Source organism: Lonchura striata, chromosome 25 (genome assembly GCF_050655825.1).
Source record: "Lonchura striata isolate lonStrDom1 chromosome 25, ASM5065582v1, whole genome shotgun sequence".
NCBI lineage: Eukaryota > Metazoa > Chordata > Aves > Passeriformes > Estrildidae > Lonchura > Lonchura striata.
In genome coordinates, this window is record NC_140727.1 from 5,697,798 (window position 1) to 5,715,892 (window position 18,095).

Sequence of the window (18,095 nt, forward strand, 5' to 3'; positions counted from 1 at the left end):
ATGGACCCCACACCGAAGTTGTCCCCACCTCAAACTTGTGCTGCCCTGATACACCCAAGGGAACCCTACAAACTGACATCAGGAACCTGGACTGCTGAGTTTTCTTTCCCAGGGAAAATGGAAAAAGGATGTGCCCAGGGGCCCCTGGCCCTGACTGCAAAGAATCCATATATCGAAGGATGGACCCCACACCAAAGTTGTCCCCACCTCAAACTTGTGCTGCCCTGATAGACCCAAGGGAGCCCTATAAACTGACATCAGGAACCTGGACTGCTGAGTTTTCTTTCCCAGGGAAAATGGCAAAAGGATGTGCCCAGGGGCCCCTGGCCCTGGGCTGGGACCTCACTGCAAAGAATCCTTATATCGAAGGATGGACCCCACACCGAAGTTGTCCCCACCTCAAACTTGTGCTGCCCTGATAGACCCAAGGGAGCCCTACAAACTGACATCAGGAACCTGGACTGCTGAGTTTTCTTTCCCAGGGAAAATGGAAAAAGGATGTGCCCAGGGGCCCCTGGCCCTGAATGCAAAGAATCCTTATATCGAAGGATGCACCCCACACCGAAGTTGTCCCCACCTCAAACTTGTGCTGCCCTGATAGACCCAAGGGAGCCCTACAAACTGACATCAGGAACCTGGACTGCTGAGTTTTCTTTCCCAGGGAAAACTGCCAAAGGATGTGCCCGGGGGCCCCTGGCCCTGGGCTGGGACCTCACTGCAAAGAATCCTTATATCGAAGGATGGACCCCACACCAAAGTTGTCCCCACCTCAAACTTGTGCTGCACTGATAGACCCAAGGGAGCCCTACAAACTGACATCAGGAACCTGGACTGCTGAGTTTTCTTTCCCAGGGAAAATGGAAAAAGGATGTGCCCAGGGGCCCCCGGCCCTGGGCTGGGCCTGACTGCAAAAAATCCTTATATCGAAGGATGGACCCCACACCGAAGTTGTCCCCACCTCAAAATTGTGCTCCCCTGAGAGACCCAAGGGAGCCCTACAAACTGACATCAGGAACCTGGACTGCTGAGTTTTCGTTCCCAGGGAAAATGGAAAAAGGATGTGCCCAGGGGCTCCTGGCCCTGACTGCAAAAAATCCTTATATCGAAGGATGGACCCCACACCGAAGTTGTCCCCACCTCAAACTTGTGCTGCCCTGATAGACCCAAGGGAACCCTACAAACTGACATCAGGAACCTGGACTGCTGAGTTTTCTTTCCCAGGGAAAATGGAAAAAGGATGTGCCCAGGGGCCCCCGGCCCTGGGCTGGGCCTGACTGCAAAAAATCCTTATATCGAAGGATGGACCCCACACCAAAGTTGTCCCCACCTCAAACTTGTGCTGCCCTGATAGACCCAAGGGAGCCCTACAAACTGACATCAGGAACCTGGACTGCTGAGTTTTCTTTCCCAGGGAAAATGGAAAAAGGATGTGCCCAAGGGGCCACTGGCCCTGACTGCAAAAAATCCTTATATCGAAGGATGGACCCCACACCGAAGTTGTCTCCACCTCAAACTTGTGCTGCCCTGATACACCCAAGGGAGCCCTACAAACTGACATCAGGAACCTGGACTGCTGAGTTTTCTTTCCCAGGGAAAATGGAAAAAGGATGTGCCCAGGGGCCCCTGGCCCTGACTGCAAAGGATCCTTATATCGAAGAATGGACCCCACACCGAAGTTGTCCCCACCTCAAACTTGTGCTGCCCTGAGAGACCCAAGGGAGCCCTACAAAGTGACATCAGGAACCTGAACTGCTGAGTTTTCTTTCCCAGGGAAAATGGAAAAAGGACGTGCCCAGGGGTCCCTGGCCCTGGGCTGGGACCTCACTGCAAAGAATCCTTATATCGAAGGATGGACCCCACACCGAAGTTGTCCCCACCTCAAACTTGTGCTGCCCTGATAGACCCAAGGGAGCCCTACAAACTGACATCAGGAACCTGGACTGCTGAGTTTTCTTTCCCAGGGAAAATGGAAAAAGGATGTGCCCAGGGGCCCCCGGCCCTGGGCTGGGCCTGACTGCAAAGAATCCTTATATCGAAGGATGGACCCCACACCGAAGTTGTCCCCACCTCAAACTTGTGCCGCCCTGATAGACCCAAGGGAGCCCTACAAACTGACTGCAGGAACCTGGACTGCTGAGTTTTCTTTCCCAGGGTAAATGGAAAAAGGATGTGCCCAGGGGCCCCTGGCCCTGACTGCAAAAAATCCTTATATCGAAGGATGGACCCCACACCGAAGTTGTCCCCACCTCAAACTTGTGCTGCCCTGATAGACCCAAGGGAGCCCTACAAACTGACATCAGGAACCTGGACTGCTGAGTTTTCTTTCCCAGGGAAAATGGAAAAAGGATGTGCCCAGGGGCCCCCAGCCCTGGGCTGGGCCTGACTGCAAAGAATCCTTATATCGAAGGATGGACCCTACACCGAAGTTGTCCCCACCTCAAAATTGTGCTGCCCTGATAGACCCAAGGGAGCCCTACAAACTGACATCAGGAACCTGGACTGCTGAGTTTTCTTTCCCAGGGAAAATGGAAAAAGGATGTGCCCAGGGGCCCCTGGCCCTGACTGCAAAAAATCCTTATATCGAAGGATGGACCCCACACCAAAGTTGTCCCCACCTCAAACTTGTGCTGCCCTGATAGACCCAAGGGAGCCCTACAAACTGACATCAGGAACCTGGACTGCTGAGTTTTCTTTCCCAGGGAAAATGGAAAAAGGATGTGCCCAGGGGCCCGCGGCCCTGGGCTGGGCCTGACTGCAAAGAATCCTTATATCGAAGGATGGACCCCACACCGAAGTTGTCCCCACCTCAAACTTGTGCTGCCCTGATAGACCCAAGGGAGCCCTACAAACTGACATCAGGAACCTGGACTGCTGAGTTTTCTTTCCCAGGGAAAATGGAAAAAGGTTGTGCCCAGGGGCCCCTGGCCCTGACTGCAAAAAATCCTTATATCGAAGGATGGACCCCACACCAAAGTTGTCCCCACCTCAAACTTGTGCTGCCCTGATACACCCAAGGGAGCCCTACCAACTGACATCAGGAACCTGGACTGCTGAGTTTTCTTTCCCAGGGAAAATGGAAAAAGGATGTGCCCAGGGGCCCCTGGCCCTGGGCTGGGACCTCACTGCAAAGAATCCTTATATCGAAGGATGGACCCCACACCGAAGTTGTCCCCACCTCAAACTTGTGCTGCCCTGATACACCCAAGGGAGCCCTACAAACTGACATCAGGAACCTGGACTGCTGAGTTTTCTTTCCCAGGGAAAATGGAAAAAGGATGTGCCCAGGGGCCCCCGGCCCTGGGCTGGGCCTGACTGCAAAGAATCCTTATATCGAAGGATGGACCCCACACCGAAGTTGTCCCCACCTCAAACTTGTGCTGCCCTGATAGACCCAAGGGAGCCCTACAAACTGACATCAGGAACCTGGACTGCTGAGTTTTCTTTCCCAGGGAAAATGGAAAAAGGATAGGCCAAGGGGCCCCTGGCCCTGACTGCAAAAAATCCTTATATCGAAGGATGGACCCCACACCGAAGTTGTCCCCACCTCAAACTTGTGCTGCCCTGATAGACCCAAGGGAGCCCTACAAACTGACATCAGGAACCTGGACTGCTGAGTTTTCTTTCCCAGGGAAAATGGAAAAAGGATGTGCCCAGGGGCCCCTGGCCCTGACTGCAAAAAATCCTTATATCGAAGGATGGACCCCACACCGAAGTTGTCCCCACCTCAAACTTGTGCTGCCCTGATAGACCCAAGGGAGCCCTACAAACTGACATCAGGAACCTGGACTGCTGAGTTTTCTTTCCCAGGGAAAATGGAAAAAGGATGTGCCCAGGGGCCCCTGGCCCTGACTGCAAAAAATCCTTATATCGAAGGATGGACCCCACACCGAAGTTGTCCCCACCTCAAACTTGTGCTGCCCTGATAGACCCAAGGGAGCCCTACAAACTGACATCAGGAACCTGGACTGCTGAGTTTTCTTTCCCAGGGAAAATGGAAAAAGGATGTGCCCAGGGGCCCCCGGCCCAGGGCTGGGCCTGACTGCAAAGAATCCTTATATCGAAGGATGCACCCCACACCGAAGTTGTCCCCACCTAAAAATTGTGCTGCCCTGAGAGACCCAAGGGAGCCCTACAAACTGACATCAGGAACCTGGACTGCTGAGTTTTCTTTCCCAGGGAAAATGGCCAAAGGATGTGCCCAGGGGCCTCTGGCACTGGGCTGGGCCCTGACTGCAAAAAATCCTTATATCAAAGGATGGACCCCACACCGAAGTTGTCCCCACCTCAAACTTGTGCTGCCCTGATAGACCCAAGGGAGCCCTACAAACTGACATCAGGAACCTGGACTGCTGAGTTTTCTTTCCCAGGGAAAATGGAAAAAGGATGTGCCCAGGGGCCCCTGGCCCTGACTGCAAAGAATCCTTATATCGAAGGATGGACCCCACACCGAAGTTGTCCCCACCTCAAACTTGTGCTGCCCTGATAGACCCAAGGGAGCCCTACAAACTGACATCAGGAACCTGGACTGCTGAGTTTTCTTTCCCAGGGAAAATGGAAAAAGGATGTGCCCAGGGGCCCCTGGCCCTGGGCTGGGACCTCACTACAAAGAATCGTTATATCGAAGGATGGACCCCACACCGAAGTTGTCCCCACCTCAAACTTGTGCTGCCCTGATAGACCCAAGGGAGCCCTACAAACTGACATCAGGAACCTGGACTGCTGAGTTTTCTTTCCCAGGGAAAATGGAAAAAGGATGTGCCCAGGGGCCCCTGGCCCTGGGCTGGGACCTCACTGCAAAGAATCCTTATATCGAAGGATGGACCCCACACCGAAGTTCTCCCCACCTCAAAATTGTGCTGCCCTGATAGACCTAAGGGAGCCCTACAAACTGACATCAGGAACCTGGACTGCTGAGTTTTCTTTCCCAGGGAAAATGGAAAAAGGATGTGCCCAGGGGCCCCTGGCCCTGACTGCAAAGGATCCTTATATCGAAGAATGGACCCCACACCGAAGTTGTCCCCACCTCAAACTTGTGCTGCCCTGAGAGACCCAAGGGAGCCCTACAAAGTGACATCAGGAACCTGGACTGCTGAGTTTTCTTTCCCAGGGAAAATGGAAAAAGGACGTGCCCAGGGGTCCCTGGCCCTGGGCTGGGACCTCACTGCAAAGAATCCTTATATCGAAGGATGGACCCCACACCGAAGTTGTCCCCACCTCAAACTTGTGCTGCCCTGATAGACCCAAGGGAGCCCTACAAACTGACATCAGGAACCTGGACTGCTGAGTTTTCTTTCCCAGGGAAAATGGAAAAAGGATGTGCCCAGGGGCCCCCGGCCCTGGGCTGGGCCTGACTGCAAAGAATCCTTATATCGAAGGATGGACCCCACACCGAAGTTGTCCCCACCTCAAACTTGTGCCGCCCTGATAGACCCAAGGGAGCCCTACAAACTGACATCAGGAACCTGGACTGCTGAGTTTTCTTTCCCAGGGAAAATGGAAAAAGGATGTGCCCAGGGGCCCCTGGCCCTGACTGCAAAAAATCCTTATATCGAAGGATGGACCCCACACCGAAGTTGTCCCCACCTCAAACTTGTGCTGCCCTGATAGACCCAAGGGAGCCCTACAAACTGACATCAGGAACCTGGACTGCTGAGTTTTCTTTCCCAGGGAAAATGGAAAAAGGATGTGCCCAAGGGCCCCCAGCCCTGGTCTGGGCCTGACTGCAAAGAATCCTTATATCGAAGGATGGACCCTACACCGAAGTTGTCCCCACCTCAAAATTGTGCTGCCCTGATAGACCCAAGGGAGCCCTACAAACTGACATCAGGAACCTGGACTGCTGAGTTTTCTTTCCCAGGGAAAATGGAAAAAGGATGTGCCCAGGGGCCCCTGGCCCTGACTGCAAAGAATCCTTATATCGAAGGATGGACCCCACACCGAAGTTGTCCCCACCTCAAACTTGTGCTGCCCTGATAGACCCAAGGGAGCCCTACAAACTGACATCAGGAACCTGGACTGCTGAGTTTTCTTTCCCAGGGAAAATGGAAAAAGGATGTGCCCAGGGGCCCCTGGCCCTGGGCTGGGACCTCACTACAAAGAATCGTTATATCGAAGGATGGACCCCACACCGAAGTTGTCCCCACCTCAAACTTGTGCTGCCCTGATAGACCCAAGGGAGCCCTACAAACTGACATCAGGAACCTGGACTGCTGAGTTTTCTTTCCCAGGGAAAATGGAAAAAGGATGTGCCCAGGGGCCCCTGGCCCTGGGCTGGGACCTCACTGCAAAGAATCCTTATATCGAAGGATGGACCCCACACCGAAGTTCTCCCCACCTCAAAATTGTGCTGCCCTGATAGACCTAAGGGAGCCCTACAAACTGACATCAGGAACCTGGACTGCTGAGTTTTCTTTCCCAGGGAAAATGGAAAAAGGATGTGCCCAGGGGCCCCTGGCCCTGACTGCAAAGGATCCTTATATCGAAGAATGGACCCCACACCGAAGTTGTCCCCACCTCAAACTTGTGCTGCCCTGAGAGACCCAAGGGAGCCCTACAAAGTGACATCAGGAACCTGGACTGCTGAGTTTTCTTTCCCAGGGAAAATGGAAAAAGGACGTGCCCAGGGGTCCCTGGCCCTGGGCTGGGACCTCACTGCAAAGAATCCTTATATCGAAGGATGGACCCCACACCGAAGTTGTCCCCACCTCAAACTTGTGCTGCCCTGATAGACCCAAGGGAGCCCTACAAACTGACATCAGGAACCTGGACTGCTGAGTTTTCTTTCCCAGGGAAAATGGAAAAAGGATGTGCCCAGGGGCCCCCGGCCCTGGGCTGGGCCTGACTGCAAAGAATCCTTATATCGAAGGATGGACCCCACACCGAAGTTGTCCCCACCTCAAACTTGTGCCGCCCTGATAGACCCAAGGGAGCCCTACAAACTGACATCAGGAACCTGGACTGCTGTGTTTTCTTTCCCAGGGAAAATGGAAAAAGGATGTGCCCAGGGGCCCCTGGCCCTGACTGCAAAAAATCCTTATATCGAAGGATGGACCCCACACCGAAGTTGTCCCCACCTCAAACTTGTGCTGCCCTGATAGACCCAAGGGAGCCCTACAAACTGACATCAGGAACCTGGACTGCTGAGTTTTCTTTCCCAGGGAAAATGGAAAAAGGATGTGCCCAGGGGCCCCCGGCCCTGGGCTGGGCCTGACTGCAAAGAATCCTTATATCGAAGGATGGACCCTACACCGAAGTTGTCCCCACCTCAAAATTGTGCTGCCCTGATAGACCCAAGGGAGCCCTACAAACTGACATCAGGAACCTGGACTGCTGAGTTTTCTTTCCCAGGGAAAATGGAAAAAGGATGTGCCCAGGGGCCCCTGGCCCTGACTGCAAAAAATCCTTATATCGAAGGATGGACCCCACACCAAAGTTGTCCCCATCTCAAACTTGTGCTGCCCTGATAGACCCAAGGGAGCCCTACAAACTGACATCAGGAACCTGGACTGCTGAGTTTTCTTTCCCAGGGAAAATGGAAAAAGGATGTGCCCAGGGGCCCGCGGCCCTGGGCTGGGCCTGACTGCAAAGAATCCTTATATCGAAGGATGGACCCCACACCAAAGTTGTCCCCACCTCAAACTTGTGCTGCCCTGATAGACCCAAGGGAGCCCTACAAACTGACATCAGGAACCTGGACTGCTGAGTTTTCTTTCCCAGGGAAAATGGAAAAAGGTTGTGCCCAGGGGCCCCTGGCCCTGACTGCAAAAAATCCTTATATCGAAGGATGGACCCCACACCAAAGTTGTCCCCACCTCAAACTTGTGCTGCCCTGATACACCCAAGGGAGCCCTACCAACTGACATCAGGAACCTGGACTGCTGAGTTTTCTTTCCCAGGGAAAATGGAAAAAGGATGTGCCCAGGGGCCCCTGGCCCTGGGCTGGGACCTCACTGCAAAGAATCCTTATATCGAAGGATGGACCCCACACCGAAGTTGTCCCCACCTCAAACTTGTGCTGCCCTGATACACCCAAGGGAGCCCTACAAACTGACATCAGGAACCTGGACTGCTGAGTTTTCTTTCCCAGGGAAAATGGAAAAAGGATGTGCCCAGGGGCCCCCGGCCCTGGGCTGGGCCTGACTGCAAAGAATCCTTATATCGAAGGATGGACCCCACACCGAAGTTGTCCCCACCTCAAACTTGTGCTGCCCTGATAGACCCAAGGGAGCCCTACAAACTGACATCAGGAACCTGGACTGCTGAGTTTTCTTTCCCAGGGAAAATGGAAAAAGGATAGGCCCAGGGGCCCCTGGCCCTGACTGCAAAAAATCCTTATATCGAAGGATGGACCCCACACCGAAGTTGTCCCCACCTCAAACTTGTGCTGCCCTGATAGACCCAAGGGAGCCCTACAAACTGACATCAGGAACCTGGACTGCTGAGTTTTCTTTCCCAGGGAAAATGGAAAAAGGATGTGCCCAGGGGCCCCTGGCCCTGACTGCAAAAAATCCTTATATCGAAGGATGGACCCCACACCGAAGTTGTCCCCACCTCAAACTTGTGCTGCCCTGATAGACCCAAGGGAGCCCTACAAACTGACATCAGGAACCTGGACTGCTGAGTTTTCTTTCCCAGGGAAAATGGAAAAAGGATGTGCCCAGGGGCCCCCGGCCCAGGGCTGGGCCTGACTGCAAAGAATCCTTATATCGAAGGATGCACCCCACACCGAAGTTGTCCCCACCTAAAAATTGTGCTGCCCTGAGAGACCCAAGGGAGCCCTACAAACTGACATCAGGAACCTGGACTGCTGAGTTTTCTTTCCCAGGGAAAATGGCCAAAGGATGTGCCCAGGGGCCTCTGGCACTGGGCTGGGCCCTGACTGCAAAAAATCCTTATATCAAAGGATGGACCCCACACCGAAGTTGTCCCCACCTCAAACTTGTGCTGCCCTGATAGACCCAAGGGAGCCCTACAAACTGACATCAGGAACCTGGACTGCTGAGTTTTCTTTCCCAGGGAAAATGGAAAAAGGATGTGCCCAGGGGCCCCTGGCCCTGACTGCAAAGAATCCTTATATCGAAGGATGGACCCCACACCGAAGTTGTCCCCACCTCAAACTTGTGCTGCCCTGATAGACCCAAGGGAGCCCTACAAACTGACATCAGGAACCTGGACTGCTGAGTTTTCTTTCCCAGGGAAAATGGAAAAAGGATGTGCCCAGGGGCCCCTGGCCCTGGGCTGGGACCTCACTACAAAGAATCGTTATATCGAAGGATGGACCCCACACCGAAGTTGTCCCCACCTCAAACTTGTGCTGCCCTGATAGACCCAAGGGAACCCTACAAACTGACATCAGGAACCTGGACTGCTGAGTTTTCTTTCCCAGGGAAAATGGAAAAAGGTTGTGCCCAGAGGCCCCTGGCCCTGACTGCAAAAAATCCTTATATCGAAGGATGGACCCCACACCGAAGTTGTCCCCACCTCAAACTTGTGCTGCCCTGATAGACCCAAGGGAGCCCTACAAACTGACATCAGGAACCTGGACTGCTGAGTTTTCTTTCCCAGGGAAAACTGCCAAAGGATGTGCCCAGGGGCCCCTGGCCCTGACTGCAAAGAATCCTTATATCGAAGGATGGACCCCACACCGAAGTTGTCCCCACCTCAAACTTGTGCTGCCCTGATAGACCCAAGGGAGCCCTACAAACTGACATCAGGAACCTGGACTGCTGAGTTTTCTTTCCCAGGGAAAATGGAAAAAGGATGTGCCGAGGGGCCCCTGGCCCTGACTGCAAAAAATCCTTATATCGAAGGATGGACCCCACACCAAAGTTGTCCCCACCTCAAACTTGTGCTGCCCTGATAGACCCAAGGCAGCCCTACAAACTGACATCAGGAACCTGGACTGCTGAGTTTTCTTTCCCAGGGAAAATGGAAAAAGGATGTGCCCAGGGGCCCCTGGCCCTGACTGCAAAGAATCCTTATATCGAAGGATGGACCCCACACCAAAGTTGTCCCCATCTCAAAATTGTGCTGCCCTGATAGACCCAAGGGAGCCCTACAAACTGACATCAGGAACCTGGACTGCTGAGTTTTCTTTCCCAGGGAAAACTGCCAAAGGTTGTGCCCGGGGGCCCCTGGCCCTGGGCTGTGACCTCACTGCAAAGAATCCATATATCGAAGGATGGACCCCACACCGAAGTTGTCCCCACCTCAAACTTGTGCTGCCCTGATACACCCAAGGGAGCCCTACAAACTGACATCAGGAACCTGGACTGCTGAGTTTTCTTTCCCAGGGAAAATGGAAAAAGCTTGTGCCCAGGGGCCCCTGACCCTGGGCTGGGGCCTCACTGCAAAGAACCCTTATATCGAAGGATGGACCCCACACCGAAGTTGTCCCCACCTCAAACTTGTGCTGCCCTGATAGACCCAAGGGAGCCCTACAAACTGACATCAGGAACCTGGACTGCTGAGTTTTCTTTCCCAGGGAAAATGGAAAAAGGATGTGCCCAGGGGCCCCCGGCCCTGGGCTGGGCCCTGAATGCAAAGAATGCTTATATTGAAGGATGCACCCCACACCGAAGTTGTCCCCACCTCAAAATTGTGCTGCCCTGAGAGACCCAAGGGAGCCCTACAAACTGACATCAGGAACCTGGACTGCTGAGTTTTCTTTCCCAGGGAAAATGGAAAAAGGATGTGCCCAGGGGCCCCTGGCCCTGACTGCAAAGAATCCTTATATCGAAGGATGCACCCCACACCAAAGTTGTCCCCACCTCAAACTTGTGCTGCCCTGATAGACCCAAGGGAGCCCTACAAACTGACATCAGGAACCTGGACTGCTGAGTTTTCTTTCCCAGGGAAAATGGAAAAAGGATGTGCCCAGGGGCCTCTGGCACTGGGCGGGGCCCTGACTGCAAAAAATCCTTATATCGAAGGATGGACCCCACACCGAAGTTGTCCCCACCTCAAACTTGTGCTGCCCTGATAGACCCAAGGGAGCCCTACAAACTGACATCAGGAACCTGGACTGCTGAGTTTTCTTTCCCAGGGAAAATGGAAAAAGGTTGTGCCCAGAGGCCCCTGGCCCTGACTGCAAAAAATCCTTATATCGAAGGATGGACCCCACACCAAAGTTGTCCCCACCTCAAACTTCTGCTGCCCTGATACACCCAAGGGAGCCCTACAAACTGACATCAGGAACCTGGACTGCTGAGTTTTCTTTCCCAGGGAAAATGGAAAAAGGATGTGCCCAGGGGCCCCTGGCCCTGACTGCAAAGAATCCATATATCGAAGGATGGACCCCACACCAAAGTTGTCCCCACCTCAAACTTGTGCTGCCCTGATAGACCCAAGGGAGCCCTACAAACTGACATCAGGAACCTGGACTGCTGAGTTTTCTTTCCCAGGGAAAATGGAAAAAGGTTGTGCCCAGGGGCCCCTGGCCCTGACTGCAAAAAATCCTTATATCGAAGGATGGACCCCACACCGAAGTTGTCCCCACCTCAAACTTGTGCTGCCCTGATAGACCCAAGGCAGCCCTACAAACTGACATCAGGAACCTGGACTGCTGAGTTTTCTTTCCCAGGGAAAATGGAAAAAGGATGTGCCCAGGGGCCCCTGGCCCTGACTGCAAAAAATCCTTATATCGAAGGATGGACCCCACACCAAAGTTGTCCCCACCTCAAACTTGTGCTGCCCTGATAGACCCAAGGGAGCCCTACAAACTGACATCAGGAACCTGGACTGCTGAGTTTTCTTTCCCAGGGAAAATGGAAAAAGGATGTGCCCAGGGGCCCCCAGCCCTGGGCTGGGCCTGACTGCAAAAAATCCTTATATCGAAGGATGGACCCTACACCGAAGTTGTCCCCACCTCAAAATTGTGCTGCCCTGATAGACCCAAGGGAGCCCTACAAACTGACATCAGGAACCTGGACTGCTGAGTTTTCTTTCCCAGGGAAAATGGAAAAAGGATGTGCCCAGGGGCCCCTGGCCCTGACTGCAAAAAATCCTTATATCGAAGGATGGACCCCACACCAAAGTTGTCCCCACCTCAAACTTGTGCTGCCCTGATAGACCCAAGGGAGCCCTACAAACTGACATCAGGAACTTGGACTGCTGAGTTTTCTTTCCCAGGGAAAATGGAAAAAGGATGTGCCCAGGGGCCCGCGGCCCTGGGCTGGGCCTGACTGCAAAGAATCCTTATATCGAAGGATGGACCCCACACCGAAGTTGTCCCCACCTCAAACTTGTGCTGCCCTGATAGACCCAAGGGAGCCCTACAAACTGACATCAGGAACCTGGACTGCTGAGTTTTCTTTCCCAGGGAAAATGGAAAAAGGTTGTGCCCAGGGGCCCCTGGCCCTGACTGCAAAAAATCCTTATATCGAAGGATGGACCCCACACCAAAGTTGTCCCCACCTCAAACTTGTGCTGCCCTGATACACCCAAGGGAGCCCTACCAACTGACATCAGGAACCTGGACTGCTGAGTTTTCTTTCCCAGGGAAAATGGAAAAAGGATGTGCCCAGGGGCCTCTGGCACTGGGCGGGGCCCTGACTGCAAAAAATCCTTATATCGAAGGATGGAGCCCACACCAAAGTTGTCCCCACCTCAAACTTGTGCTGCCCTGATAGACCCAAGGGAGCCCTACAAACTGACATCAGGAACCTGGACTGCTGAGTTTTCTTTCCCAGGGAAAATGGAAAAAGGTTGTGCCCAGAGGCCCCTGGCCCTGACTGCAAAAAATCCTTATATCGAAGGATGGACCCCACACCAAAGTTGTCCCCACCTCAAACTTCTGCTGCCCTGATACACCCAAGGGAGCCCTACAAACTGACATCAGGAACCTGGATTGCTGAGTTTTCTTTCCCAGGGAAAATGGAAAAAGGATGTGCCCAGGGGCCCCTGGCCCAGACTGCAAAGAATCCATATATCGAAGGATGGACCCCACACCAAAGTTGTCCCCACCTCAAACTTGTGCTGCCCTGATAGACCCAAGGGAGCCCTACAAACTGACATCAGGAACCTGGACTGCTGAGTTTTCTTTCCCAGGGAAAATGGAAAAAGGATGTGCCCAGGGGCCCCTGGCCCTGACTGCAAAAAATCCTTATATCGAAGGATGGACCCCACACCTAAGTTGTCCCCACCTCAAACTTGTGCTGCCCTGATAGACCCAAGGCAGCCCTACAAACTGACATCAGGAACCTGGACTGCTGAGTTTTCTTTCCCAGGGAAAATGGAAAAAGGATGTGCCCAGGGGCCCCTGGCCCTGACTGCAAAAAATCCTTATATCGAAGGATGGACCCCACACCAAAGTTGTCCCCACCTCAAACTTGTGCTGCCCTGATAGACCCAAGGGAGCCCTACAAACTGACATCAGGAACCTGGACTGCTGAGTTTTCTTTCCCAGGGAAAATGGAAAAAGGATGTGCCCAGGGGGCCGTGGCCCTGACTGCAAAGAATCCTTATATCGAAGGATGGACCCCACACCAAAGTGTTCTCCACCTCAAAATTGTGCTGACCTGATACACCCAAGGGAGCCCTACAAACTGACATCAGGAACCTGGACTGCTGAGTTTTCTTTCCCAGGGAAAATGGAAAAAGGATGTGCCCAGGGGCCCCTAGCACTGACTGCAAAAAATCCTTATATCGAAGGATGGAGCCCACACCAAAGTTGTCCCCACCTCAAACTTGTGCTGCCCTGATAGACCCAAGGGAGCCCTACAAACTGACATCAGGAACCTGGACTGCTGAGTTTTCTTTCCCAGGGAAAATGGAAAAAGGATGTGCCCAGGGGCCCCTGGCCCTGACTGCAAAGAATCCTTATATCGAAGGATGGACCCCACACCAAAGTGTTCTCCACCTCAAACTTGTGCTGCCCTGATAGACCCAAGGGAGCCCTACAAACTGACATCAGGAACCTGGACTGCTGAATTTTCTTTCCCAGGGAAAATGGAAAAAGGATATGCCCAGGGGTCCCTGGTCCTGGGCTGGGGCCTCACTACAAAAAATCCTTATATCGAAGGATGGAGCCCACACCAAAGTTGTCCCCACCTCAAACTTCTGCTGCCCTGATACACCCAAGGGAGCCCTACAAACTGACATCAGGAACCTGGACTGCTGAGTTTTCTTTCCCAGGGAAAATGGAAAAAGGATGTGCCCAGGGGCCCCTGGCCCTGACTGCAAAAAATCCTTATATCGAAGGATGGACCCCACACCAAAGTGTTCTCCACCTCAAACTTGTGCTGCCCTGATAGACCCAAGGGAGCCCTACAAACTGACATCAGGAACCTGGACTGCTGAGTTTTCTTTCCCAGGGAAAATGGAAAAAGGACGTGCCCAGGGGCCCCTGGCCCTGGGCTGGGACCTCACTGCAAAGAATCCTTATATCGAAGGATGGACCCCACACCGAAGTTGTCCCCACCTCAAACTTGTGCTGCCCTGATAGACCCAAGGGAGCCCTACAAACTGACATCAGGAACCTGGACTGCTGAGTTTTCTTTCCCAGGGAAAATGGAAAAAGTTTGTGCCCAGGGGCCCCTGGCCCTGACTGCAAAAAATCCTTATATCGAAGGATGGACCCCACACCAAAGTTGTCCCCACCTCAAACTTGTGCTGCCTTGATAGACCCAAGGGAGCCCTACAAACTGACATCAGGAACCTGGACTGCTGAGTTTTCTTTCCCAGGGAAAATGGAAAAAGGATGTGCCCAGGGGCCCCTGGCCCTGGGCTGGGACCTCACTGCAAAGAATCCTTATATCGAAGGATGGACCCCACACCGAAGTTGTCCCCACCTCAAACTTGTGCTGCCCTGATAGACCCAAGGGAGCCCTACAAACTGACATCAGGAACCTGGACTGCTGAGTTTTCTTTCCCAGGGAAAATGGAAAAAGGATGTGCCCGGGGGCCCCTGGCCCTGGGCTGGGACCTCACTGCAAAGAATCCTTATATCGAAGGATGGACCCCACACCAAAGTTGTCCCCACCTCAAACTTGTGCTGCCCAGATAGACCCAAGGGAGCCCTACAAACTGACATCAGGAACCTGGACTGCTGAGTTTTCTTTCCCAGGGAAAATGGAAAAAGGATGTGCCCAGGGGCTCCTGGCCCTGACTGCAAAGAATCCTTATATCGAAGGATGGACCCCACACCGAAGTTGTCCCCACCTCAAACTTGTGCTGCCCTGATACACCCAAGGGAACCCTACAAACTGACATCAGGAACCTGGACTGCTGAGTTTTCTTTCCCAGGGAAAATGGAAAAAGGATGTGCCCAGGGGCCCCTGGCCCTGACTGCAAAGAATCCATATATCGAAGGATGGACCCCACACCAAAGTTGTCCCCACCTCAAACTTGTGCTGCCCTGATAGACCCAAGGGAGCCCTATAAACTGACATCAGGAACCTGGACTGCTGAGTTTTCTTTCCCAGGGAAAATGGCAAAAGGATGTGCCCAGGGGCCCCTGGCCCTGGGCTGGGACCTCACTGCAAAGAATCCTTATATCGAAGGATGGACCCCACACCGAAGTTGTCCCCACCTCAAACTTGTGCTGCCCTGATAGACCCAAGGGAGCCCTACAAACTGACATCAGGAACCTGGACTGCTGAGTTTTCTTTCCCAGGGAAAATGGAAAAAGGATGTGCCCAGGGGCCCCTGGCCCTGAATGCAAAGAATCCTTATATCGAAGGATGCACCCCACACCGAAGTTGTCCCCACCTCAAACTTGTGCTGCCCTGATAGACCCAAGGGAGCCCTACAAACTGACATCAGGAACCTGGACTGCTGAGTTTTCTTTCCCAGGGAAAACTGCCAAAGGATGTGCCCGGGGGCCCCTGGCCCTGGGCTGGGACCTCACTGCAAAGAATCCTTATATCGAAGGATGGACCCCACACCAAAGTTGTCCCCACCTCAAACTTGTGCTGCACTGATAGACCCAAGGGAGCCCTACAAACTGACATCAGGAACCTGGACTGCTGAGTTTTCTTTCCCAGGGAAAATGGAAAAAGGATGTGCCCAGGGGCCCCCGGCCCTGGGCTGGGCCTGACTGCAAAAAATCCTTATATCGAAGGATGGACCCCACACCGAAGTTGTCCCCACCTCAAAATTGTGCTCCCCTGAGAGACCCAAGGGAGCCCTACAAACTGACATCAGGAACCTGGACTGCTGAGTTTTCGTTCCCAGGGAAAATGGAAAAAGGATGTGCCCAGGGGCTCCTGGCCCTGACTGCAAAAAATCCTTATATCGAAGGATGGACCCCACACCGAAGTTGTCCCCACCTCAAACTTGTGCTGCCCTGATAGACCCAAGGGAACCCTACAAACTGACATCAGGAACCTGGACTGCTGAGTTTTCTTTCCCAGGGAAAATGGAAAAAGGATGTGCCCAGGGGCCCCCGGCCCTGGGCTGGGCCTGACTGCAAAAAATCCTTATATCGAAGGATGGACCCCACACCAAAGTTGTCCCCACCTCAAACTTGTGCTGCCCTGATAGACCCAAGGGAGCCCTACAAACTGACATCAGGAACCTGGACTGCTGAGTTTTCTTTCCCAGGGAAAATGGAAAAAGGATGTGCCCAAGGGGCCACTGGCCCTGACTGCAAAAAATCCTTATATCGAAGGATGGACCCCACACCGAAGTTGTCTCCACCTCAAACTTGTGCTGCCCTGATACACCCAAGGGAGCCCTACAAACTGACATCAGGAACCTGGACTGCTGAGTTTTCTTTCCCAGGGAAAATGGAAAAAGGATGTGCCCAGGGGCCCCTGGCCCTGACTGCAAAGGATCCTTATATCGAAGAATGGACCCCACACCGAAGTTGTCCCCACCTCAAACTTGTGCTGCCCTGAGAGACCCAAGGGAGCCCTACAAAGTGACATCAGGAACCTGAACTGCTGAGTTTTCTTTCCCAGGGAAAATGGAAAAAGGACGTGCCCAGGGGTCCCTGGCCCTGGGCTGGGACCTCACTGCAAAGAATCCTTATATCGAAGGATGGACCCCACACCGAAGTTGTCCCCACCTCAAACTTGTGCTGCCCTGATAGACCCAAGGGAGCCCTACAAACTGACATCAGGAACCTGGACTGCTGAGTTTTCTTTCCCAGGGAAAATGGAAAAAGGATGTGCCCAGGGGCCCCCGGCCCTGGGCTGGGCCTGACTGCAAAGAATCCTTATATCGAAGGATGGACCCCACACCGAAGTTGTCCCCACCTCAAACTTGTGCCGCCCTGATAGACCCAAGGGAGCCCTACAAACTGACTGCAGGAACCTGGACTGCTGAGTTTTCTTTCCCAGGGTAAATGGAAAAAGGATGTGCCCAGGGGCCCCTGGCCCTGACTGCAAAAAATCCTTATATCGAAGGATGGACCCCACACCGAAGTTGTCCCCACCTCAAACTTGTGCTGCCCTGATAGACCCAAGGGAGCCCTACAAACTGACATCAGGAACCTGGACTGCTGAGTTTTCTTTCCCAGGGAAAATGGAAAAAGGATGTGCCCAGGGGCCCCCAGCCCTGGGCTGGGCCTGACTGCAAAGAATCCTTATATCGAAGGATGGACCCTACACCGAAGTTGTCCCCACCTCAAAATTGTGCTGCCCTGATAGACCCAAGGGAGCCCTACAAACTGACATCAGGAACCTGGACTGCTGAGTTTTCTTTCCCAGGGAAAATGGAAAAAGGATGTGCCCAGGGGCCCCTGGCCCTGACTGCAAAAAATCCTTATATCGAAGGATGGACCCCACACCAAAGTTGTCCCCACCTCAAACTTGTGCTGCCCTGATAGACCCAAGGGAGCCCTACAAACTGACATCAGGAACCTGGACTGCTGAGTTTTCTTTCCCAGGGAAAATGGAAAAAGGATGTGCCCAGGGGCCCGCGGCCCTGGGCTGGGCCTGACTGCAAAGAATCCTTATATCGAAGGATGGACCCCACACCGAAGTTGTCCCCACCTCAAACTTGTGCTGCCCTGATAGACCCAAGGGAGCCCTACAAACTGACATCAGGAACCTGGACTGCTGAGTTTTCTTTCCCAGGGAAAATGGAAAAAGGTTGTGCCCAGGGGCCCCTGGCCCTGACTGCAAAAAATCCTTATATCGAAGGATGGACCC